General features: G+C 37.4%; 1 protein-coding gene and 1 long non-coding RNA gene across 3 annotated transcripts in view; one reads left to right on the top strand and one right to left on the bottom strand.

The window, feature by feature from the left end:
- MED26 (mediator complex subunit 26) overlaps positions 1-25,346 on the top strand; it is a 117,350-nt gene that overhangs the window by 80,031 nt on the left and 11,973 nt on the right. The window lies entirely within an intron of this gene.
- Positions 8,600-25,346, bottom strand: part of LOC110196182 (uncharacterized) — a 33,827-nt gene continuing 17,080 nt past the window's right edge. Inside the window, exons 2-3 of the long non-coding RNA XR_013486429.1 lie at positions 10,546-10,723; positions 8,600-9,663 (exon numbers count right to left, since the gene is read on the bottom strand). This is a non-coding gene — a long non-coding RNA (uncharacterized LOC110196182). The remainder of the gene's footprint in view (positions 9,664-10,545; positions 10,724-25,346) is intronic.

Below are 25,346 nucleotides of genomic sequence, written 5' to 3'. Positions count from 1 at the left end.
TTAAGTCTATGATCCTATAAATCTTTGAAAAGCTTCCCAGAAAAAATAGCCTATGAACTGTACTTAGAAGAAAACTATGAGTTCCGTGAGGAAGACATTGGAGAGAGTACATTGCAGACATGTGAAGCCATTTGTGTGAAGGCACTGGAATGGGAAATGTAATGTCAGTTTTTATTTTTTCAGACAAAATGTTAGTTCAACGTTGTGGATAGAGAGCCGGCCTCAAAGCCAAGAAACCTGGGTTCAAGTACCACCTCTGACACCTATGAGCTGTGACCCTTTGGCAAGTCACTTCATTTCTTAGTGCTCCAGGCTAGGGGTGTCAAACTCACCTAGATTCTTATTATAGGAGACATTTATTGGGTAATTTCCTACCAATTACACTGCTTTTGGACTTCTTCAGAACTTGCGTTCCATCTCCAGAAAACTCATCATTAGGAAATCTCATTACGTTGCAAGATTGACTTTGCCTGATAGAACATTTCCTTGGTACCCTCTTCCTCTGTAATTGGACCATATGACTGGAGGACAGGGCATTAGACTCCAGGGCCTCTGTTTAAACAAGGAACTCAACATTACCTCCAGCCTCACTGCTTTTGGACTTCTTCATTATACCTCTGTGCCTTTCGTCTCTCATCCCCCCCTTGCAGCTTCCTTTTGTGTTGTTGGGGTTTTTTTGCCCATTAGATTGTAAGCTCCTTGAGGGCAGGGACTGCCATTGTTTTCATTTGTATCCCCAGTGTTTAGAACATAGTAGGAACTTAATAAAAATGTACCAGCTTTTTAACTACCAGCTGCCTTATAGGCTAGCTGTGTTATACAAGTTATATCTGGTATTTTAACAGTATAATTACTCAGTATATTTATAGTGAGCCATATAACAAGAGCCATTGTGTCATAATGCTTAGAGAGAGCTAGCCTTGGGGTCTGTGAGACCTAGGTTCACATTCCATTATGACACCTACTATGTGACCTTGGGCTAGTCAGTTAACTGCTCATTGCTTTAGGTAACTCTTAAGACTTAACTACAAAAGTGAATGGATGATATCTAAAAAATAGAATAGGGGGTGAGAGAAGATTGCACTGGGAACAGGAGAAAGGGAGAGGCACAATGGGGTAAATTATCTCACATAAAAGAGGCAAGAAAAAGCTTTTACAGTGGAAGAGACCCGTGGAGGGGAGGGTGAGAGGGAATGAGTGAATCTTGCTCTCCTTAGATTTGGCTTAAGGAGGGAATAACATACACACTCAGTTGTGTTTGGAAATCTGTCTCACCCTACAGGAAAATGGAAGGAAGGGGATAAGAGAGAGGGGGATGATAGAAGGGAAGGCAGATTAGGGGAGGGGGTAATCAGAAGCAAACACTTTTGAGGAGGGACAGGGTCAAAGAAGAGAAAAAAATAAACGGGTGGAATACAATAGAGGGAAATAAAGTTAGTCTTTCACAGCATGACTATCATGGAAGTGTTTTGCATGACTATACAAGTATAACCTGTATCTAATTGCTTGCCTTCTCAATGAGGGTGGATGGGGAGGGAGGAAGGGAGAGAATTGGGAACTCAAAAGTTTTAAAAACGAATGGAATGTTAAGAATTGTTTTTATATGCAACTGGGAAATAAGATATACAAGCCATGGGGCATAGAAATCTATGCTACCCTACAGGAAAAGAGAAGGGGAGGGGGATAAGAGGTGGGAGAGAAATAGAAGGGAGGGCAGATTAGGGGAAGGGGAATTCAGAATGCATGCCATCTTGGGGTGAGGGGTGGGGAGAGATGGGGAGAAAATTTGGAATTCAAAATCTTGTGGAAGTGAATGTTGAAAACCACAAACAAATTAATTAAAAGAAAAGCAAAAGAAAGAAAGAAACAAAACAACAACAAAAAGACCAAACTGGAAAGCAGTTTATTGGTTGAGTAAGTTCCTCTCTAGGAGCTCCTTCCCCTGATAAAACTACAGGTCAAGGGGGCAGCTAGGTGGCACAGTAGATAGAGTCTGGCCTTGGAATCAGGAGGACCTGAGTTCAAATGTGCCCTCAGACACTTGACACTAGCTGTGTGACCCTGGGCAAGTCACTTAACCCTGATTGCCTCACCAAAAAGAGGAAAAAAAAGAGAGAAGCATATTTAAAGAAATGTAGGATTGAAAAGAGAAGATGAGCTAATCATGTGATGAGAGCAAAGACCCTCTCCCCCCACCCCCCTGGGGGCCTGCTACCCTGATTGGTGAGTCCTTGGCTGGGACTGCCATTTCTTGAGGGGTCCCAGTCATGCTTAACATAAAACCCCCTGAAGACCATGACAACTGGTCTCATCATTTCCTGGCAGATGGGGGAGAAGAAATGGAAGGTGTGTCATTTTATATTTTTGAGCCCAAAGATCGCTGCAGATGGTGACCGCAGTCATGAAATTAAAAGATGCTTACTCCTTGGAAGGAAAACTGTGGCAATTCTGGACAGCATACTAAAAAGCAGAGACATCATCTTGCCAACAGAGATCCATGTAGTCATATCTGTGGTCTTTTCAGTAGTGATATGTAGCTGTTGAGAGTTGGATTATAAGGAAAGCTGAGCTCCACAGAATTGATGTTTTTGAATTGTTGTGCTGAAGAAGACTTTTGAGAGTCCCTTGGAGAGCAAAGAGATCAAATCAGTCAATACTGAAATTAATTCAGGTGATTCACTGGAAGGTCAGATACTGAAGCTGAAGAAGCTTAAAGACTTTGGCTACATAATGAGAAGATGGGATTAACTGGAAAAGACCCTGATGTTGGGAAAGATTAAAGGCAAAAGGAAAAAGGGAACAGTAGAGGATGAGATGGATAGAAAATGTCACAGAAACAATGAACATGAACTTGGACAGACTGAGATAGTGAAGATAGAAGGGCCTGGTGTGCTATGGTCCATGGAATCCTAAAGACTCAGACATGAGTGAACATATAAAAACAATCTAAGGATGATAGAACTGTTCTGTGATGATACTTTGAGGTCAGTAGCTCCACCATGGGTTTGTTTCTGCTATTTATAGATGAGATTAAGTGAATTTTCTAGAGTCATTGCAAATAAGTCATATGACTGATTTCTTCGCCCTTCTAAATTAAGCTAGTTTGAATGGAAATTCTTTTGTTTTGGGCCCAAACCTACAGATTTTCTGAAGACTCAAAGGCAAATTCAGACAAGAAGGAAAAGGGGACTTTTTAAGGGAGATATCAGTGTATTAAGTGAGGATCTCTAGTTTTATTGTTTTACATATTCCTTGTTGGAAAATACTCCCTTTACCAGTGAGTGCTACTGAGTTGCCAGCAAAGAGAATTGCTTGGGGACACCAAGAGGTTCAATGACTTTCCTAAAGTTGTACCTCCACTAGGTATTAAGAGATGTCCCCCAAGTCTTTTTTTTTTTTTTTTTGGTTAGGCAGTAGGGTTAAGTGACTTTCCCAGGGTCACACAACTAGTAAGTGTTATGTGTCTGAGGCCAGATTTGAACTCAGGTTCTCCTGACTTCAGGGCAGGTGCTCTATCCACTGCACCACCTACCTGCCCCACCTACCCAAGTCTTTATGGATCTGTCCACTAGCCCATATCAGCCAACTTAGATCTTTAAAACGCATGCCTATGTAACAGGTCATAAGAAATGGTACTCTACGCATAGCAAAATATCAAGGTATCTGGCCAATTTCATTTGTAAGTCTCTAGTGGATTTATTTATACCTATTCTCCTCTTTTCTAAGGAGATCCAGGGGAATGGCTACATAATTTATTTCTCATAATAAAATTACAGCCTCTTTCTCATGAATTAACTTCAGCCCCCATACTAGTTCATCAGATATTTGTCGTATTTTATGTTCTCTGTAATTCTGTATGCTTAAAAAGACACTAAACAGCCTTTTTGTTTTATGAGGTAGACATTCAGAATAGAAGTTACATACCTTCGATGAAAATAAGGTAAGAGGGTGAATACCAAAACATAACATGGTACTTTTAAAAATGTCAAGAGGGAAACCCAAGATGAGTAAGGAAATAGTAAGAACCCCCTAATAATCATTGCCTTGAATTCAAGACACTAGGCTTATATCAACTTATTCTCAGTTATTGGGAAAAAAAAACAAACTAGTGAATTTGATTACTGAATCACTGTTAGTGATCTCTGAAAGGTCTTGGACAATGAAAGTACTATAAGATTAAGAAAGGACAGTGTCCTGACTTACAAAAGGGAAGAGAACATATAGTTCAGTACATTTATTTTGAAGGTGGGAAAAATTCTGGAATATGTTTAAAAAAAAGATTAATTGGTGAACATTTAGAAAAGGAATCAGTGATCAGAAAGAAGTAGCATGGCTTCAGCAAGAACAAGTCATACCAGACTAATCCTATTTCCTTTTTTGACAGGCTTATACAGCTGGTAGATCAGGGGAAAGCTGTAAGTACAGTTTAGCTGAATTTTATAAAAGCATTTGGAGTGGATGACTTCTGAAGTTCCTTCTAGTTTTTAAGTCTGTGAACCTGTGCAAGTCTGCCATGTAATTTTTGTGGAAAAGGTAAAGAGGTGTATAATTAGGTAGGTTTAGAACTGGTTTCACAACCAGACTGTAAGAATAGTCATGAATACTTCCATTGGAATTTACTGGACACAAAAATTATGTTTTGTCTTATGCTCCTAAACATTTTTATCAATTACTTGGATAGATGGCATATATAAGTATGTATCATGCTTAACCACTTTGCAGATGACAGAAAGCTGAGAGAAATAGCTAATACCCCTCTTGACAGGATGAAAAATAGATCATCTAAATCCACAACATTGTGCTAGATATGTTTTGAAGTTTCACAGGGGTAAATAAACTCTTATACTTTGTTTCAAAATTAGAAAGAGATTTGCCAGTTTAGTGGACTTGAAAAGCAATATAAGTCAGTAAGAAGCTGAGAAAGCTAAGATGGTTTTAGGTTGTGTTGAAAAAAGCATAGTTTAAAGGAACATGCAGAGTTCATAATTCTACTGCACTTTTCAGACATTGTCTGGAGTATTTTCTTCATTTATGCGTGTCACATTTTGTAGAAAGACTAGTAAGCTGGAATGGTCCACCACAGTGAAGGAAGGACTTAAGTCATGTAAAGATTGGAATAAGTTACTTGAGATATTTTGATGAAAGGAAAGAAGGATAGGGTATGGGGGGAACTGTGTATCTCCAAGTATCTTAATCAGCAGAACTAGAATACTAAGTAAAATTGAACAACTGGTAAAATTGGCACAGTGGATAGAGTGCCCAGCTTGGAGTCAAGAAGACCAGAATTTAGATCAGCCTCAGACACTTAATAGCTGTGTGACCCTGGGCAAATTACTTAATCTCTGTTTGCCTCAGTTTCCTCATCTCTAAAATGGGGGAAATAATAATTCGTACCCTCCAGCATTGTTGTGAGGAGCGAATGAGATAGCTATAAAGTGCTTGGTGGTGTCTGACTCACATAGTAGGTGCTATGTAAATGTTGTTTTTGTTGATATTGGTATTATGGGAAATTTAGGTTTGAAGCGAGGAAAAACTTTTTAAAAATTCATTAATTTATTTATTTTTAGTTGTCAACATTCTCTTCCACAAAATTTTGAGTTTCAGATTTTCTCCCCATCTTGTCCCTCCCCCAACCCCAAGACATTGTGCTGAATACCCTTAAGGAAAAACTTTCTACTGGAGCTATACAGCAATGAAATGTCCTACTTTAGTAGATAGCTGTTTCCATCTCATCAAATACCTTCAAATGAAGGCCAAAAAGCCATAGAAAGAATTTTTTCCCAAGTATATATATTGGACTAGGTGGCCACTTAGGTGTCTTTGACTCTTAAATTCTGTGATTGTGGGGGCAGAGAGAAGAGATGGGGGAAGATGATGATGTGATCTTTTAATGGCTAAGGAGACCTGATGTTGAGTAGTGTGTAGTTCATTATTAATTTCCTTCACAAACTGGTTCTATTTAAATTTTTTTTTTAATACCCTCACGTGTAAAACCAAGAAGAAAAAAACCCTATGTTTTCCTCTCAGAAAAGTCCCATGCTAGAAATTAACCTTGAATGAGGGACTCCTGTTTTGCTGTAGAATTCTTGGAGCTCATAATTGGATATTAAAAATGTTTGGGGATTACCATGAGAGGTAGGGTTGTGTGTGAGATAGCTTTTCAGACAGGCTTGATGTGACTGATTAATTCATTTTAAGGCCTTAATTATTCAAAAGTATCAGAGGAGTAGACCCTTCACATCCCCACCCCTACCCTCACCCTTATATTAGGCCTGCTTCTGAAATTCCCCCAGTTACTTGCTCAGTTATCTCAAAGTTGCTCAAGGCTACACAAAAATAAATAGTCCTAAGCCCGTGCAGCTTTGGAGAAATGGCTTCATTGACAGACTAGATTTTAGGCCTTACCATGGATTTTATGCTTTGATGCTGCATTGATAAATATTTGTTTATTCAGTAAACTTTTATTAAGTTCCTACAGTGAAGGCACTGTGCTTAGGCGTTCAAATACAGAAATTAAACAGTCTTGACCTCCAGGTGTTGATGTTCTACAAGGGGAGTATCTAATTATAAAATATTTTACCATGCAGGTCCCTCTGGGTTCTTGAACGCTATGCTAATGGAATGCAAACTCTCATACCTTCTACCAAATTGGAAGGTGTTGGAGTCCATTGATTGACTGTATATGTCTGTTCATCAGGACCACCTTAACTAAAGTTCAGAGGGGCATTGAAAGGTACTCATTAGGAAAATCTCAATCATAGAACTTCAGATTTGCAAGGTACCTCTGAGGCCCCTAGTCTAACTTCTGCTTGAACAAGAATCCTTTCTACTGCATGCCAGATAAACAGCCAGGGTGTAGCCATGGCTTCCTTTCATTTAAGGGGAAATCAGTAACTACTACAGCCCATTCCACTTTTGGAACTCTTCTTTTTAATCATGAAGTTTAAATTGATAACTTCTGTTCTTATGTCATCTGGATTTCCCAAAGATCTCTCCTCTTAAAAGAACCATTCCTTAAAACAAATAAATTTTTAAAAGAAAAAAAGGGAAGAGGAAAAAAAATTAGTAAAAGCAATACAAATATATAGCAAAAAATGTCATTTTATGAAGTGTGCCACAATCGTGAACTCCCTTCCTCCTCAAAGAACAAGGAAGAGGTGGTGATATCTTCTCCCATATTGTCGTAGGGGTCCAGAATTGCTTTTTGGAATTTTTGCAGCATTAATTTTTGATTGTATTGTGGTTGTCTTTTTCTACTTGCATTGTAATCATTGTGTATATTGTTTAGTTGGTTCTACATGCTTCACTTTTCATGTAAGTCTTTCCATGCTTCTCTATATTTATCATTTTTGTCATTTCTTACAGCACAGAAATATTCTATTAAATTCACATACCACCATTTGTTTAATGATTCTCCAGTCCAAGGACATCTACTTCATTTCCAGTTCTTTACTACCACAGAAGTGTTGTTATAAATATTTTGGTGTTTATGGAACCTTTTGTTGTATCAGTGACATCCTTTGGGAGTAAGCTTAGCAGTAGAATTTCTAGGTCAAAAGATATGGCATTTTCAGTCAAATTGCTTTCCAGAATCATTATACTAAATCACTCATTTAGCTCCATTAACATTGCATTAGTGCAGTGCACTACTGGTGGAGTTGTGAACTGGTCCAGCTATTCTGGAAAGCTGTTTAGAACTGATGCCCAAAGGGCAGTAAAACTGTGAATTCTTTGACTCAGAAATACTACCACTAGGTTTATATTCCAAAGATCAAATAAAAAGGAAAAGAACCCACATGTACAAAAATATTTATAGCAGCTCTTTTTGTAGTGGCAAAGAATTTGAAATTAAACCATTTGTTGGGTGGCTGAACAAGTTGTGGTAGATGATTGTGCTATAAAATTGACAAGTTGGGATGGTTTCAGAAAAACCTGACAAGACTTATGAACTGAGGCAAAATGAAGTGATCGGAACCAGAAGAACATTGTACACAGTAACAGCAGTATTGTAACAATGATCAAATGTGAAAGACTTAGCTACTGTGATCAAGAGGATGATTCAAGACAGTTCCAAAGGACTCATGATGAAAAATGCTATCCACTTCTAGAAGAACTGATAAACTCTGAGTACAGATTGAAGCTTATTTCTCTTCTCCCTTCCCTTAAAATGAATGTTAAACATTTAAAAATTTAAAAGCAAACATTTCATTAGTGTGCCTGTCTTTCCACAAAGCCTCCAATGTAGACTATTCCCATCTTTTATCTTTGTCAGTTTGTTGGGAGTGAGTTGAATCCTTGGGGTTGTTTTGATTTTCATTTCTTTTATTAATGATTTGGAACATTCTTTCATGTGATTGTTAATATTTTGCAATTTTTCTTTTGAGAACTGTTTGCTCATATCTTTTACCCATTTAACTGTTGGAGAATGGCTTTTGGTCTTAAATATTTTTATTAGTTGTCTATATATCATAGATACCAAATCCTTACCTGAGAAATTTGATAGAAAGTGCTCCCCACCCCAATTTAACCATTTCCCTTATCCAGGATACATTTTGCTTGTGCAAAAGCTTTTTGATTTCATGTAATAAAGAATTACCTGTTTTATCTTTTGTAATTACCTTTATTCCTTATTTGGTTAAGAATTCATCTCTCCCCTACATCTGTGAAAAGTATTAGACAAAGCAAAAACAATAATCTACAATATAAACCAATAAATAAGGAGACTACATTGTGCTAAAACAAACTATAGATAAAAAACCAGCATCAGTATTAAATTTTCATACTCAAATGACATAGCATCTACATTCATAGAGAGAAAATGAACTGAATTTCAAGAAGACATAGATAAATTAACAAAAAAAAGAAAATACAGAATTGAACACATTGCTTGAAAAATTAGAAATAAAAGTTTTATGGCACTTTATGAATGGTTTTGCTAAAGAATGTACATATTCAGCATCATGGAACTTTTGTAAAAATTGCCTTTTAGATCACAGAGATATTACAAATAACAAAAAGGCAGAAATATTAATCATGTTCTTTACAGTTCGTAACAGTAAAAGTAGATATCAGTTTGAGAAACTCAAAACAAAATACAGATCCAATTGGAGATTTAATGAAATCTTTAAATAAAGGAATGGATCAAAGATCAAATCATAGAAACAAAAATTAGGTGAAAAACAATAGTAATTAGGAAATAACATAACAGAAATTTCTGGACTGCAACAAAACAAGCTTGGCTAAGGGCTTCTATGTGCCAGGAACTGTATTAAGGCCTGGAGATACAAATGAAAGGTAAATGAAAAAGCTACCCTCAAGGAGCTTACATTCTACTAGGGGAAAATAACATTCAAAAGGGAACTGAAAATTGGGGAGTAGGTTACCTATAGAGAGAAGATACCTCCACAAAGGGGATAGTACTGTGTCAGAGTAGAGCCAATAAGGGATTGAAGGGTTAGTCAGTCTCTCATCCCCTCCCTAAAATGGAGGCCCTAGAAGGAATTCACCCAGCTTGGCCCCATGACATTTGGGGATGATAAGGTTGAAGTGGTAAATGAATGCTCCAGATTCAAGCAGTCTCACACACTGAGTTGGAAATTCCAGTTTGAGACATCAGCTGAGGCATGATCACAAAGTCCAAAAAGTCAGTGAAAAATAACATCCCTAAAAAAAAAAAGACATTGGCAAAATAGAAAAGAAGCTTAATGTATTGAACATGTTTTTTTTTTAATTAGCAAGCCAAAATAAGGACTGAAGAGGAAATCTTGAGAATTAGAAGAGAAAAAGATGACAAAAAAACTTTAAAAGTGATCAAATTAAAAGCTTTCTTTGAAAAAAACTAATAAAATTGATAAACCTTTCACTAATTTGAAATTTAAAAAAAGCAGAAAATCAAACCAATAAAATAAAACAGATGAAAAAGCTAAAATCACAACAAAACCAGAAGAAATAAAAAGTTAACAGAGTCTAGTATCCATAGTTATATGCCAACAAAATTGAGAATTACCTTCAAAAGAAAAGAAAAAGAATTACCTTCAAAAAATATAAAATACAAATACAGCAGAACACCTAGATCTAGCAAGAAAGGAAGTGCCATTGGAAAAAACTCCTGGGCTAAATGGATTTACTAAAGAATTCTATCAAACTTTTAAGTAACAATCAATGACAATACTACAAATTTCTCTCAAAAATTGGGTAACAAATTCCTTTGCCAAATCCTTTTACTTATTTCTTTAAAAATTATTTCTTGTTCCCTAGTTTTTTTTACATCGTAACTTTCCCCCTATTTTCCCCTTTACTCCTGATCCAGAAAGTAATATTCTATAACAAGGGCAGCTAGGTGGCGCAGTGGATAGAGCACTGGCCCTGAAGTCAGGAGGACCTGAGTTCAAATCTGGCCTCAGACCAAACAGCTGACATGTACTAGCTGTGTGACCTTGGGCAAGTCACTTAACCCTGATTGCCTCACTTTAAAAAAAAATTCTATAACAAGTAGTATTTTTCAAAGACAAAAAAAAAAAGCAAAAAAACCCCTTAAATAATTACCTTGAAAAATCCTGAAACTATGTACAATATTTGTGGACTTCCGAACCCTGCCATGAGATGGAGTGAATGTGTCTTCTCATATCTCTTCTTTGAAGCCGGGCTTTTTCTTTATAATTTTGCAACATTCTCTTGATTTTTGGTGGTGGTGGTAGTGGTGTTGAATCAACTTCCAATTGACCTGTGATTAAAATATCCAAATCATATTCTCAGACACCATCTTTTCAGGAACTGTTCACTTACCAATAACTTTGCTCTTCTACATTCTTTGTCTTTAGTGGACAACAGTGAGCAGAATACAGTGTATGTTTTTTGGCATTCGTTTTCTTGCTTAAAACTTTATGATGATTGACAATACAAGTTTAAATTTTAGATTATCCTAGAAGAGAAAAGGAGTAAGTGGGTGAAAATTAAAAATTTTGTTGAAGAGGATGGTACAAATTAATATCTTTAAAATTGTTGAGAATAGATCAGATGTATACAGACAGGGAAGAATTTACCTCTTGTATATCTGAGCTTGTAAAAATGAGGGTAGAGTGAGAAAATGAAAATAGAAGTAAGCTAAAATAATTTGGAAAGAGTTTGGGAGTCAGTGAGAGGAGACGGGATTAGAAGCAAAACTGACTTGTTGAATTAAGAGGAGAGGGAAGTATTATTATATAGGTATCCTCTGACTTCCTTTAAGTCCCAACCAAAATCCAATCTTCAATAGGAAGCCTTTCCTGAGCCCTCTTTATTCCAGTGCTTTCCCTTTGTTAATTGCTTCCTGTTTGTCCTATTTATAGCTTGTTTTATATTTATTTTGTATGGATTTATTTGCATGTTGTCCATTGGGCCCTCCCCTCGCCCTTCGGATTGTAAGTTCCTTGAGGGTAGGGACTGTCTCTTGCCTCTGTTTGTCTCCTCTATGCTTAGCACAGTGCCTGGCACACAGTAGGTACTTAATAAATATTTATTGAATTGTATAGGGTTTAATGGAGGGAAACACAAATGTAACATTTATAATGCTAGATGTATATGGATTAAAATTGCCCAAGAAAAAGAAAATGAAATAAAGGATGCATGTGAGAAACCTTCAAACCTTTATCTAAATGAGGGACTAGAGCAAAATTTCATTCTAAAAACAGGAATTTTAAATACTTAATATACAGCAGCAGTCAAAATTGATAATGCCATAAAGACAAATATGGAAGTTATATTATGCTCAAAGGCACTGTAGACAGTTGAAAAAGTCATTTTCATATATATAAATCATACTAAATGGCAAAACATGTAGTATATAAGTAGTTAAAAGAAAGTTAGCTGAATTGTGGTTAAGACATTGTTATCTGATAGTAATAACAGTAATTTGTTAGGAACTTGAATTGTTACCATCTTGAGAGCTGAAGAGATGCCAGCAGAAAGTTAAATGAGAAACAAAACAACTGAATAGGTTATTAGAAAAGCTATATTTCAAAGATCTATGGTTATTCCTGAAGAGAATAGCAGAGTACCTTTTATCATGTCCTAGGGCAGAAGGGAATCATTAACAAATGTAAAATAGAAGAAGTAGTAAACATTTTCTTTACACAGATCATCACATGTTTAGAAATAGTGGTCAAAAAAGGGAAATACCAGCAAAAGATACAGAACTGAGTGAAGCAAAAATGAGACCACATACCAAAACTTAAGTGATGTAGCCAAAGCAGTGCAGTGGAAATTTTGTCTTTGAAAACTTGTGTTAACAGAACAAAAAGGATCAAAAATGAACTGAGCATGCAATATTTTACAAGTAAAAAATTAACCCTAAATAAGTAAAAAAGAAATTTCAAAAATTATAGGGTACTTAAGAGCTTTAAAAGAAAAGACTAAAAAAAAATTCCAAAAATTCACTAATTTTAAAAAGAAACATGATCCAATTCAAACAAGGTGATCAGAAACTACTGTAAAAATTATGTACTGCCATAACAGAAATTAAAGGAAATTGATGATTATCTACAGAAATTCAGTGTTTCCAAATCAACACATTTTAAGTGACACAGTAGATAGAACATTGGGCCCGGAGCCAGAAAGACCTGAATTCAAATTCAGCCCCAGACACTTACTAGCAGTATGATCCTAGGAAAGTCATTTAACCTTTATTTGCCTCAGTTTAATCATCGGTAAAATGGGGATAATAATAGAATCTACCTCCCAGGGTTGTTGTGAGGAAATTGCTTAACACATTCTTGACTGAAAGTAAGCTTATCTATATAAATGTTACCTTTTATTATTTAACTGAATCTCAGAAAAAGAAATTGAGAAAGCCAAAAACGAACCATCAAAGGAGCATTAGTCATAGATGGATTTATACGTGAATTCTAGCAGTTTAAAATGCAAGTCATAACCTATATTACAACAAATTCTCAAAAATAAAGGGATTCATCAGATTTCTAGTACTATAATCTATAAAGAAAAAAGCAGAGAAAGAGATCAATTTCACTACAAAATACTGATGAAAAAAGTTTGTTTTAATCTTAGCAGACTACAGCCAATATACACATACACACATATAAATTCAGTATGACTAAGTTGGATTTATACCAGGTATGCAAGAATGGATCAGCATTATTCAGGTAATCAACATAATCATGTCAACAGCAGCCACCACACAATTATGTTAGTAGATGTAGAACACAATAAATGACAACACTTTTTATTTCCAGGATTGTCAATTTCATCTTTGTAAAATCTTCCAGATACACCCCCTTCTCTCTTCTTGACACTTCCACAACTCCAGTACACTTATCACTTCTTACCTTGATTATTGCAAAAGTCTGCTGGGGGGGGGGGTGTCTGCCTGCCTGCCTCAAGTCTCTCCCCACTTCAATCTATTCTCCATTCAGCCACTAAAGTGGTTTTTTAAAGTGACATGTACTCTTTTATTCAGTGACACTGACTTCCTTGCTATTCTTCAAACAAGACACTCCATTTCTCAGCATTGGGCATTTTCTCTGGCTGTCCCCCCATGACCTTCCTGACTTCCTATAAGTCTTAGCTAAAATCTTGAAAAACAAAGGAAAACGGTCCAACATTTGATGAGATGGAAGACCCCGTAGAATTTGAGGAGAACTTGAATCCACAACAAACTTCCTGAGTGGTTCAAAATAGAAATGAAAATTATAAGAGCAAAATTTTTGGCCTGCACGGCAAAAATAATCAGCAGATTAGAAAAACTACAATATGCAATGGCAAGACTCACCAAAGAAACGAGAGAACTAAAGACTAGGATTGCACATCTATAGAAGTGAAGGACAATCTAGGAAGAGAAGTAAAAAACAAGAATGTTAAAGGAAAATAAGCTCTCTCTGCAAGCACATGGGGGGCAGCTAGGTGGCGCAGTGGATAGAGCATCAGCCCTGGATTCAGGAGGACCTGAATTCAAATCCAGCCTTAGACACATAACACTTCCTAGCTGTGTGACTCCAGATAAATCACTTAACCCCATTGCCTAGCCAAAAAAACCCCAAAACAAGCAAAGCACATGTATCAAAAAGATGAGATATGTAGAGACTACTTGAGTATCATAGATCTTCCAGAAGAATATAACAGAACAAAAAAACCTTAATCCTAATGAAGCAAATAATAGAAGAGAACTATTCAGAAAATCTGAACATAGAAGCTGAAATTTCATTTGAAAGAATTGTTAGATTACCGGGGGGGGGGGTAGATAAAAAATCAAGGAAAAAAACCATGGCTACAAACTTCAAGGTGTGTAGTTGTTAAATTTGACAATTCAATTCAGAAACACAACACAGATACCAGGGAAAGGAAATTTGCATAACATGACTATTTTTGACTCCACCTGAAAACATAGGAAGGAATAAAATAATGTTTTTAGAAGATCAGTGGAGCTCAGAATTCATAAAATTCTGAAAATCTGAGCTCAGCCATAAATGAATAAAGTGAATAAAGTTCAGTGATAAAGAGGCATTTGAAACATTTTTTAGAAAAAAAAATCTAATCTGAAACAATTATTTGCTTCTTCAACACCCCCAAACAATAGAAATGAAGTGGAATTAATAAACACGGCACCCAAACCCAGTAGCAACAGTAACAGCAGAGACCAGTAAGTGATTTCTTTCTAAATTTAGACAAGGACACTAGTAAAGACAGAAGCCCTTTAGGTGAAGAGAACCTAGTGATACTTTGCCTACAAATGAATTAATATTTTTTGTGGGACTACATCATAACATGCAAGGATGTGTGAAAAAGGGAAGGGGGTGTAGATAGAGAGGAATATGTGTTGTGAGGTCAAATCTAGGGTTAGCAATAAGGGGAATATGACCCTTGTGGTTTCTTTTAGATAGAATCCTGCAGGAAGTGGGTAAGGAGGAAGGGGAGGATTGGAAAGAGGGAGAAAGGAAAAAGGATTTGCTTTGGTGATGATGGAGGTCTACTGATGAATGCTCCCATGTATGAAGAGAGACAGTCTGTGAAGGAAGCTGGGAATCTTGCGCTGAGTGTAGTCTGAGGTCTCTGGTTCTTGAAAAGTCCACTGATCCTACCTGGGAAGGAGGCAGCATTGGCCTATTGGGAGCACTTGAAACATGAGAGAGAGAGCAGAAGGGCATGGACTTGGGGGAGATTTTGAGGCATATGGGAGGGAAAAGGGAAGAGGGAATGGAGAGGGTATAGATCTGTTGTGAACTGCATAATTAGCGACCCTACCATCGTATAATGTCCTAACATCTGCAATACTTGGCATTGTTCTGGGAGTGAAGCACAGTGGAAAGAGGGGATCCATGGGGCAAACTCTACAAAGCAATATCAGAAACCACCGAGAGGGGAGAGCCTAGAGTGGATGGAAGATAGCTTGGAAGTTTTTGATTGCATGAGAAATACAAAAAAATAGAGAGATAGAAAAGTATAGGTCATAAGAGAATTAGCAATCTTTTGGAAATGAATGTAACAAAAGAATGAACAGGAATAGTTTAAAGGGAGGAGAGGAAGGGAGGAATCTATTTGACTGAGAAGAAAAAAGGCTCAAAGAATTATATAACCAGATAAAAGCAGGAAAGAAAAAGGAAGTAGTAGGCAAAACCACAAAGGGAAAAGAGTAACAATCCAGGGGACAGGATAAAGTGAGGGGAAGAGAGCCAACAGAATAGGGCCACCTTAAAAAAAGATTAAGGTAAAATAACTGAAGGAAGATAGTATTATGTTTATAGCAGAAGAGGGGGGAAATTCATAAATTAAAAAACCAAAAACCTTGATCAATAAAATTGATTGCCAGTGAAATTACCAAGGGAATATTTTGCAGAACTTGACAAAATAACAACAAATTTATTTGGAAAAACAAGATCTGGAATGTCAAGGGTAATGATGAAAAGAAGTAGGGACAAGGGCGGGGGGATATTACTTCTGGACCTTAAAGTATTTTATTCTAAAGCATTTGGTATTGGTATTTTTAAAAAAAAAAGGGTCAGTGGAACAGACCAGACAAGGGAGAATCAAAAACAGTGGACCTCAGTAACCTAGTATTTGATAAACTTGAAAACACAAATTACCTAGGAATAATTCCTCATTTGATAAAAATTAGTGGGAAAACTAGAAAGCATTCTAAAAGAAATTAGGCTTAGACCAAAACTTAAACAATATTCTACAGTACTTCATGGACAATGCAACCTTTAAAGGTCATACTATAAAATAATTAGAAGAGACAAATTACATGCTTTTTACAACTATGAGGAGTATATTGTTAGCTGAACAAAAGATAGAGGCAGTAACAAAAGATAAAATAGATAACTTTGACTCCTTGAAACTGAAAAGCTTCTGCAAGGACACAATTAATGCACCTAAGCAATAAGGGAACTAACTGGTCAGTGGGGAAAAAAATCTTTATATCAGATTTCTCTACTAAGGGTTTGATATCTGAGATAAAATACATACATACATATACATATATATATGTATATATACACACACATATTTGTGTGTATATGGGATTGACTGTTAGTCAGATATAGATATATTTACATAGCCAGTCTCCAGTATACAAACTGTTAAAGGACATGAATAAACAATTCTCAAAAGAATTGCAAAGCATTTACAACCACATGAAAGTATGTTCCAAATCTGGGGCAGCTAGGTGGTGCAGTGGATAGAGCACCAGCCCTGGAGTCAAGAGGACCTGAATTCAAATCCGGCCTCAGACACATAACACTCTCTAGCCGTGTGACCCCGGGCAAGTCACTTAACCCCATTGCCTAGACCCCCCCCCAAAAAAAAGTTCCAAACCACTAATACTATGCAAATCAAAACAACTCTGAGGTTTTACCTCACACCCTGCAGACTGGCAAAAAATAACAAAAAGAAACTGCATTCACTGTTGGAGAGGTCATGGAAGGATGAGGCACATTTCTTCATCACATTGGTGGAGCTGTGAAATCATAACCATTTTGGAATGCAATTTGGAATTATACAAATAAAATGTCTATGCACTTTGAGCCACAGAATCCATTTCTAGACATATACTGCAAAGAAGCCATTGATAATTAAAGTCCTCATTGACTGCAAAATATTTATAGCCAGGTTTTTTTTATAGCAAATAATTGGAAAGAAAGTAGATGTTTATTGATAAGAGAATAACTAAACAAATTGTGGTTTATAAACATAGTGGAGTATTACTATGCTGTAAGAAATGATGTGTGTGATGAGGGTGGAGAAGCATGGAAAGATCTTTATGAACTGATGTAATACGATAATTACAACAATGTGAATTGAAGGAATAACCACATACTTACAAATCAAGAGAAATTGTAACAGAATTACAAAGATCAAGCAGGACTCAGAGAGATAAGAGGATACCCCCAACCCACCCCTTTGTGGAGATGATAGGTCTGCAGATGTTATCTACAGCACATTTTAGGACCTTTTCAATGTATTGATCAGTTGTGCTGATTTTATTTTCCTCTAAGAAATACTGTTTCTTATAGGATGGCTGTCTAAGACGGAGAATGGGAGGGATACTTAGTATAAATATGATGATGTAAGAAACAAAAGATTTCAAGAAAAGCTTATTAAAAAAAATTAAAAGAGCTATGCATCTTTAGTCTGGGTAAGAGAATACTTAAAAGAGGACATTATGGCTTTGTTCTAGTATTTGTAGGGCTGTTACACAAAAGAGGAGTTAAAACTTGCTCTGCTTAGTCCCAAAGAGTCATTCTCGGAGAAGAATTGGTATAAGTTACAGAGGGTCACATTGAGACATGTTTGAAGGAAAATCTTCCTAATGTTAGGGTGATCCAAAACAGGAATTGACTTCCTTGGAAATTAATGTTTTTCCTTACCAAGTACTCTGGGAAAGCCTGGATAATCCTTTATTCTGTATGTTGTAAAAAGAATTCTCTTTCCATTATAGGTGGACCACATGACCTTTATTTCAAGACTAAAGCTCTCTTGTTTTGATCCCCACTGGGAATACATCTCTCTGTAGATGGTTAAAAACCTCACAAATGTTTCTCTTGGTTTTTTTTCCTTTTACCATACATATGGACCAGCCAGTCAAAGCCCCTCCTTTAAATGATGGAGAAATCGAGGCATAGAGAGAATGGGCTTACCCAGGGTTGTGAAGCCATTCTTAGCAGAGATGGCACTAACATCAGTCAACAACTTTATCTTTCTGTTCACATATATTCATCTTTCTAGATAATATTGCAATATGGTATGTCAAAGAAATGAAGCATTTAGCATGGGGCTTTGCTTATTACAATATCAACTGTATTCTGAATAAATCACCAGTGAATACTTCGGTGCATTTTTAATCTCATTTTATTCTCCCTTGGTGCATATCATAACTTGTCTATCCATATCTTCTCATCACTGCACAGTTCTTATTTCTGGTCTTTTAGAGATCCTTCAGAGATCATATAGCCAATGTGAAGAGGTTAGTCAACAGTCATTTATTAAGCACTTATCCAAGCATTATGCCAAGCTCTGGGAATGGTTAGTTAAAAAGCATTTATCAAGCAGCTACTATTTTCCAGGCTTTGTGCCAAGTCTTGAGGATAAAAGAAAGATTTTTTAAAAATTCCCATTTTCAAGAACTCATTCTAGTATGGAAGACAGTATGCAGATATCTTCATACAAATAAGATATATATGGGCTAAATAAGAAATAATTAGTGCGAGGCAGATACTGGTAATAAAAGGAGAAAAGCAAAAAACAGTCCTTGTACTCAGGGATTTCATCTTCTAAGGGGGAAGGTAAATATGAAAATAACTACATACATATAAGATATTTATAGAATTTGTGGAGGTAGTCTTAGAAGGGAAGACCAGAAAACAACTGCTGTGGAGGGCTGGGTTTGAGCTGACTCTTGAAGGAAGACAGAGAAACTGAGGCAGAGATGATGAAGGGAGAGCATGCCAGGTGTGGGACAGCCCATGCATTGGCATGAGTATTGGAGTTGATTGTTCTACATGCGTAACATCAAATTGTTGGCTAGTGTGGCTGAATCCTGGACTGTGGAGGTGAGTGGTGTGAGAGGACTGGTTCCAAGTAGAAAGGGCCCAGGATTTGAAGAGCTTGAAATGCCAAACAAAGGACGAGGTCTTGGAGAGAATAGGGAGCCACTGGAATTTATTGAGTAGAGGGCTGATGTAGACCTTTGCCTTAGGAAAATCACTTTGACCACTGAATAAAAATGGACTGGCATAGGGAGGGAGATAATTTATTTTATTTTTTATTTGTTTACTTTTAGTTTTCAACATTCACTTCTATAAGATTTTGTGTTCCAGATTTTCTCCCCATCTCTCCCTTCCCCAAGATGGTGTGCAATTTGGTATAGACTCTACATATACATTCATATTGAATCTATTTTCACATTAATCATGTTGTAAAGAAGAAACAAACAAAAAAAGAAAAAAAAAGAAAGAGCAAATAGTATGCTTTGATCTGCATTCAGACTCCATAGTTCCTTTTCTGGATGTGGATAGCATTTTCCCATCATGAGTCCTTTGAAGTTGTCTTGGATCCTTGCATTGGTAAGAAGAGATGAGTGTATCAGAGTTAGTCATTGCACAATGTTGCTGTTACTGTGTACAGTGTTCTCCTGGTTCTGCTCATTTCACTCAGCATCAGTTCATAAAAGTCTTTCCAGGTTTTTCTGAAGTCCGCTTGCTCATCATTTCTTATAGCACAATAGCATTCCATTACATTCATATACCACAACTTGTTCAGCCATTCCCCAGTTGATGGGCATCCCCTCAATTTCCAATTCTTTGCCATCACAAAAAGAGCTGCTATAAATATTTTTGTACATGTGGGTCCTCTTCCATTTTTTAATGATCTCTTTGGGATACAGCCAAAGTGGTATTGCTGGGCACAGTTTTATAGCCCTTTGGGCATAGTCCCAAATTGCTCTCTAAAATGGTTGGATCATTTCACAACTCCACCAACAATGCATTAGTGTTCCAATTTTCCCACATCTTCTCCAGCATTTATCATTTTCCTGTTTTGTCATGTTGGCCAACGTGATAGGTGTGAGGTAGTACCTCAAAGTTGTTTTAATTTGCATTTCTCTAATCAATAGTGATTGAGAGCATTTTTTCCATATGATTAGATAGCTTTCATTTCTTCCTGTGATAACTGCCTTTTCATATCCTTTGACCAGTTATCAATTGGGGAATGACTTGTATTCTTACAAATTTGACTTAGTTCTCTATATATTTTAGGAATGAGGCCTTTATTGGAGACACTGGTTGTAAAAATTCTTTCCCAGTTTTCTGCTTCCCTCTTAATCTTGGGTGCATTTGCTTTGTTTATGCAAAAACTTTTCAATTTAATGCAATCTACCTCGTTTGGTCATAAATTCTTCTGTGCTCCATGAATCTGTGACAGGTAAATTATTCCTTGCTCTCCCAGTTTGCTTCTAGTATCAGCCTTTATATCTAAATTGTATACCCATTTTTATTTTATTTTGGTATAATGGTGTAACATGTTGGTCTGTGCCTCGTTTCTGCCATACTATTTTCCAGTTTTCCCAGCAGTTTTTGTCAAATAGTGAATTCTTATCCGAGCAACTGTACTCTGGGTTTAGTAGATTACTATAGTCATTATAGTAGATTACCATAGTCCTTGACTACCGTGTCTTGTGTACCTAACCTATTCCACTGACCCACCTCTGTAGTTCTTAGGCAGTACCAAGTAGTTTTTGTTGTTGTTGTTGTTTTTAAGGCAGTTGGGGTTAAGTAACTTGCCCAGGGTCACACGGCTAGTAAGTGTCAAGTGTTTGGTCTGAGGCCGAATTTGAACTCAGGTCCTCCTGACTTCAGGGCCGGTGCTCTATCCACTGCACCACCTAGCTGCCCCCAGTACCATGTAGTTTTGATGATTGCTGCTTTATAATACAATTTAAGATCTAGTATGACTAGGCCACCTTCAGGAGGGAGATCATTTAGAAGGCTATTGAAATAGTCCCAGCAAAAAAGTGATGAGGGCCTGAAGTAGGTTGTGGCTTTTGTGAGTATAGATATAGGGGACGTATAGAAGAAATGTTCAGAAGGCAGAAACAAGACTCAGCAACAGACTGGATAAATGGAACAAATGCTAGTGAGGAGTTAAAGATGATATTACATTTGTGAATGTGGATGAATGGGAGGACGGTATTAGCCTTGACATTGTCCCCACACACCTGGTATTCTCTCCCTTCATCATCTCTGGCTTCCTTCAAGACTCAGCTCAATTCCAGCCCTCCACAGGAGTACTTTTCTGGTCCTCCCAGCTGCTAATACCTTCCCTTCTGAGACTACCTCCACCAATTCTTGTATGTAGTGAGATTTGGAAAAGGGAAAGGTTTTAGAGAAAGAAAATCAGTTATTTTTTTACATGTTATTTGTGATGCTTATGTACCATTCAGTTCCCATTGTGTGGGGACACCCCCTTAAAAAGTAGTTGGTGATTTGAGACTATAACATTAGGCAGATAGCTAGGGATACAGATCTGGGAATTATCTTCTTAGAAATGAGAATTGAACTCATGGTGTACTTGATCACCAAGTAAGATTGTATATGTGTGTGGGGGGGAGGTGGACTGGGTCCAATTCATAGGCTCTGTGGACACCTATATTAGTGGGCAAGACATGGATGATGAATCAGGCAAAGAAATATGACAAAGAGCAACTGGACAGGTAGGAGGAGAACAGGAGATTTCAGTGGCATGGAAAAAAACCCCTAATTATTACTATCCAGGAAGAGGAGATAATTCATCAACAGTGTTAAATGCTACTGAGAGGTCAAGAACAATCAGGGTTGAGAAAAGGTCATTAGATCTGGCAATTTAGAAATTATTATTAACTTTGGAGAAGATAGTTTTTCAATTGAATGAAGTTGGAAGGGAAAGGATTAAGCACTTACTGTGTGCCAAAATGCTAGGCATTTTATACATATTTTATTGGATCCTCACAACAACCCTGAGATGTCATTGCTATTATGATCCCCATTTTACAGTTGAGGAAACTGAGTCAAGGAAAGATTAAGTGACTTGCCCCTGAGTCACACAGCCAGAAGTGTCAGAGGCTGGATTGGAACTCAGGTCTTATTCTGGGCCCAGAATTCTATCTACTGCACTTGCCCCATATGAGATAGAAAAGTGTAATATCAGATTGTAGGAGGTCCTGAATTGGGTTGGGGGCCAAAAAAAAAAGTTGAACTTTAAACAGACAAAATGTACCCACTAAAATGTTAAGATCAAGACAGTAAGATTACAGAGGGCTTAGAAGACAGTAAGGGGAAAAGGAATAAAGTTACTGAGTTAGATGACTGTCTCAGGTAGTTTATCTGAGAGACATAGAACAACAGTTAGCAGGAATAAGATAATAAGGATTTTTAAGAATGGGGAGATATATGTGTGTATTTACAGGCAGCAAGGAAAAAGCTGGTATATTGGAAAAGATTGAAGGGGAGTGAGGGTTGAGGGTAGGTGGTATAATGGAGATGGTCTGCTAAAGAAGAGTGGAGGGGATTGGAGCAGAGGTGCACATAAAGGGTTTTACTTTGGTAAAGAGAAGGGCCACTTTTTTTTTTCCTTTGCTATACAGGAGTTAAGGGAGAGGGAGTGGAGGGAGATTTCTCAGTAATGTGAGATGAGTAGGGAAGAATAGGGAACTCTTGGTGAATGGCCTCAGTTTTTTCAGTGGGGTATGATGAGTTCTTCAGTAGGGAACATAAGAGGAGAGGGCTTGTGGACACTTGACAAATCTTTGAATCAGTTGCTCTGTAGATTAAGTTAGTGATTTGGCTGGAGAGGAATAGAGTTTATTGCCTTGTTATGTTCATTCAGGGTTTAGTTGAGATTAAATAACATAAATTTGTAGTGGACTCAACTTCGGCAGCAAATGCAAAGAAGCAAAGTAGCTGAATGTTGTGACTAATAAAGGATTGGGGTTTGGCAAATTATGACTGAAAACAAAACCAGGGGTAACAGTTGTGAAAATATGGGAAATTGTACATTTGAACTGTTTCACCTACGGTTAAGAGAGGTGAAGGAATAGAATGTGGCCAATATAGGAATAATAGGCCTAAGAATGAACTGAAAGGTAGAGGGGATGAAGGTTATGTTGAGGATTAACAACATGGTTAAGTCCTTTAAGGCTCAGCTCAAATCCTACCTTTCTACAAGAGGCCTTTCCTGATCCCCCTCCGGTTGCTTTTCTCTGAGATTTTTAACATTTACACTATATTTCTCTTATGTACATAGTTGTTTACATGTTGTTTCTCTCATTAGAACGTGAATTCCTTTTGGACTGGGACTAGTAAGTGCTCAATAAATGCTTACTAACTTGATTTCTCTTACAGTATCAAGGGCATTGACAAAGATGTAAGGATAATAAATTATAAACAGATAAAGGGATTTGGGAGTTGGATGAACATGGAAGTGGAACCTTTGTGAGTGATGACAAGATCAAGCATATGATTTTTCTGTGTAGCTGAGTGGGTTATGGGAAATGAGTAAATTGAGAAATTGATTAGTTCACATTGTAATGCAGAACATTCTTTTGCCATTTAGGCAGTAGGGCCCTTTAAGCCATGGAAAGCAAAAGTTGGTGCTTAATCTTGCCCCAGACCTCTTTCCTCCTAAATCTAAACAATAGTGAAATGTACTCTTGCATAGCTCAGCATAGCCCGTACCTCCAACGCAAATGGATAAGAAGGCTTGCAATATAATTGCTTTAGATAATTATGTTTATACCAGAGACCAGGACGCCTGGTCTGGTTTGTGTGATCTCTGACCCGTAATGATGGGGTGCTCGGGTGCTTGTACTTGTGCCCCAATTTCTCCCTAGTCTCAGAAACACTGTCTCTGACAGCCACTCCCCAGCCCGAGGACACTGTGCCTAGCAGTTATTCATGCATGGGCCTCAGCATGACCCTTATCTCTCTCCCTGGTACAGCTACACAGAGCTGGGCTGCTCAGGCCCCAGCCCTCAGATCATGTCTCTGGAAGCCTCCCAATTCCTTAGTAAGTTCCTGTGTTGTGAGAAAGCTTTCCCTTGCTGCAGAGCATTCTCTCATCAAGACAGAGGGAGAGGGGCATCCTTGGCCAGCCCAAGGACTCTTCCTCCTGCCAGACTCCAAAGATCCATCCCTCTCCCTGTCCGGTGTACTCCCTGTACTTTCCCATCCATAGCCCCCAAAGACACCTGCAGCTTTGGATTACCTCATCAGTGTTCCTGGCATTTCTTTCCCATGCTCTTTTCCATATAAACCCTAGCTCGACCCCTAATGGGGGCTGCTTGATTTGGATGTGCATACCCCTTGCAGCCGCACGCTAATAAATTCACATTTTAAATTACGTCTGGGTTTCGCTCGCTGATTTCTCGGTACAACAACATTAGTGTGTATGCTGAAGTTGGGAAGGAGAAAAAGACATTGAGCCTGGCACTGAACTCATCAAGAAAGGAATAAGATTGTCCTGGGTTTCAGTAGATGAAGGATTCGTATGGGGTGATAAATTTTGGAAAGCATCAGTCTCCAAGGAGAAGAACTTGCTGAGTGATGGTGGAACCTGAAGACCCTGGAAGTTGCTGTGGAGAACAAGGAGTCTTTTGACTCTGTTTGCTAGACCGAGTGGGTTGGGGGTGGAGTTTGAGAGAGAAAATGTAACCAGTTCTGGAAAGGGTGTGAAGGAAAGCGGTGTCATCAGGAAGTAGCCTGGTCTTGGTGAGTGCCAGATAATAGGAGTAGGAAATGAAAATATTGTATTATAAGAAATAGCAAATATTATTAATATACAAAAGCATGGAAAGACTTATTAACCAACTTAAAATACATAAAGTTAAAAACAAAGTACACACAATCACAATGTAAATGGAAAGAACCATCAAAAAATAAAAAATGAATGTTGCAAAATTACAAAGAACAAGTTTGGCTCTGAAGAAGAGATATGAGAAGATACCTTCTTCTCCTTTACAGAGATGAAGGGCCCACAGGTGTGGAACATTGTATAGAATATCAGGTTTTTTTCAGTGTATTGATCGATTTTGCTGATTTTTTTTTGTTTCTTTTTAAAAAAATTTACTATAAGGGATGGCTCCCTGGTAACAGTAGCAGGAGATGAGGAAGACCTATATCTAGGTGATCTAAAAATAGGAAATATCAGTGAGAATCTATTAAATGAAATAGATGAAAGAAAGTTTAAAAATCATGGAGCAAGTATTCCAGCAGGCATAGTAGAAGTGGAAGCAGATCAGTAATGAGACACTTAAGAGTAAGTAAGATTGTGGGCAGTTAGGGATGGATCTTGTTTGAACATTGGTAGCCAGGGTTTCCAGGTCCTTTTTTATC

Source organism: Phascolarctos cinereus, unplaced genomic scaffold, assembly GCF_003287225.1.
Source record: "Phascolarctos cinereus isolate Bilbo 61053 unplaced genomic scaffold, phaCin_HiC Scaffold_4;HRSCAF=312, whole genome shotgun sequence".
NCBI lineage: Eukaryota > Metazoa > Chordata > Mammalia > Diprotodontia > Phascolarctidae > Phascolarctos > Phascolarctos cinereus.
Note: the sequence above shows the minus strand (reverse complement) of the source record. Positions and strands in the feature narration are given on the sequence as shown.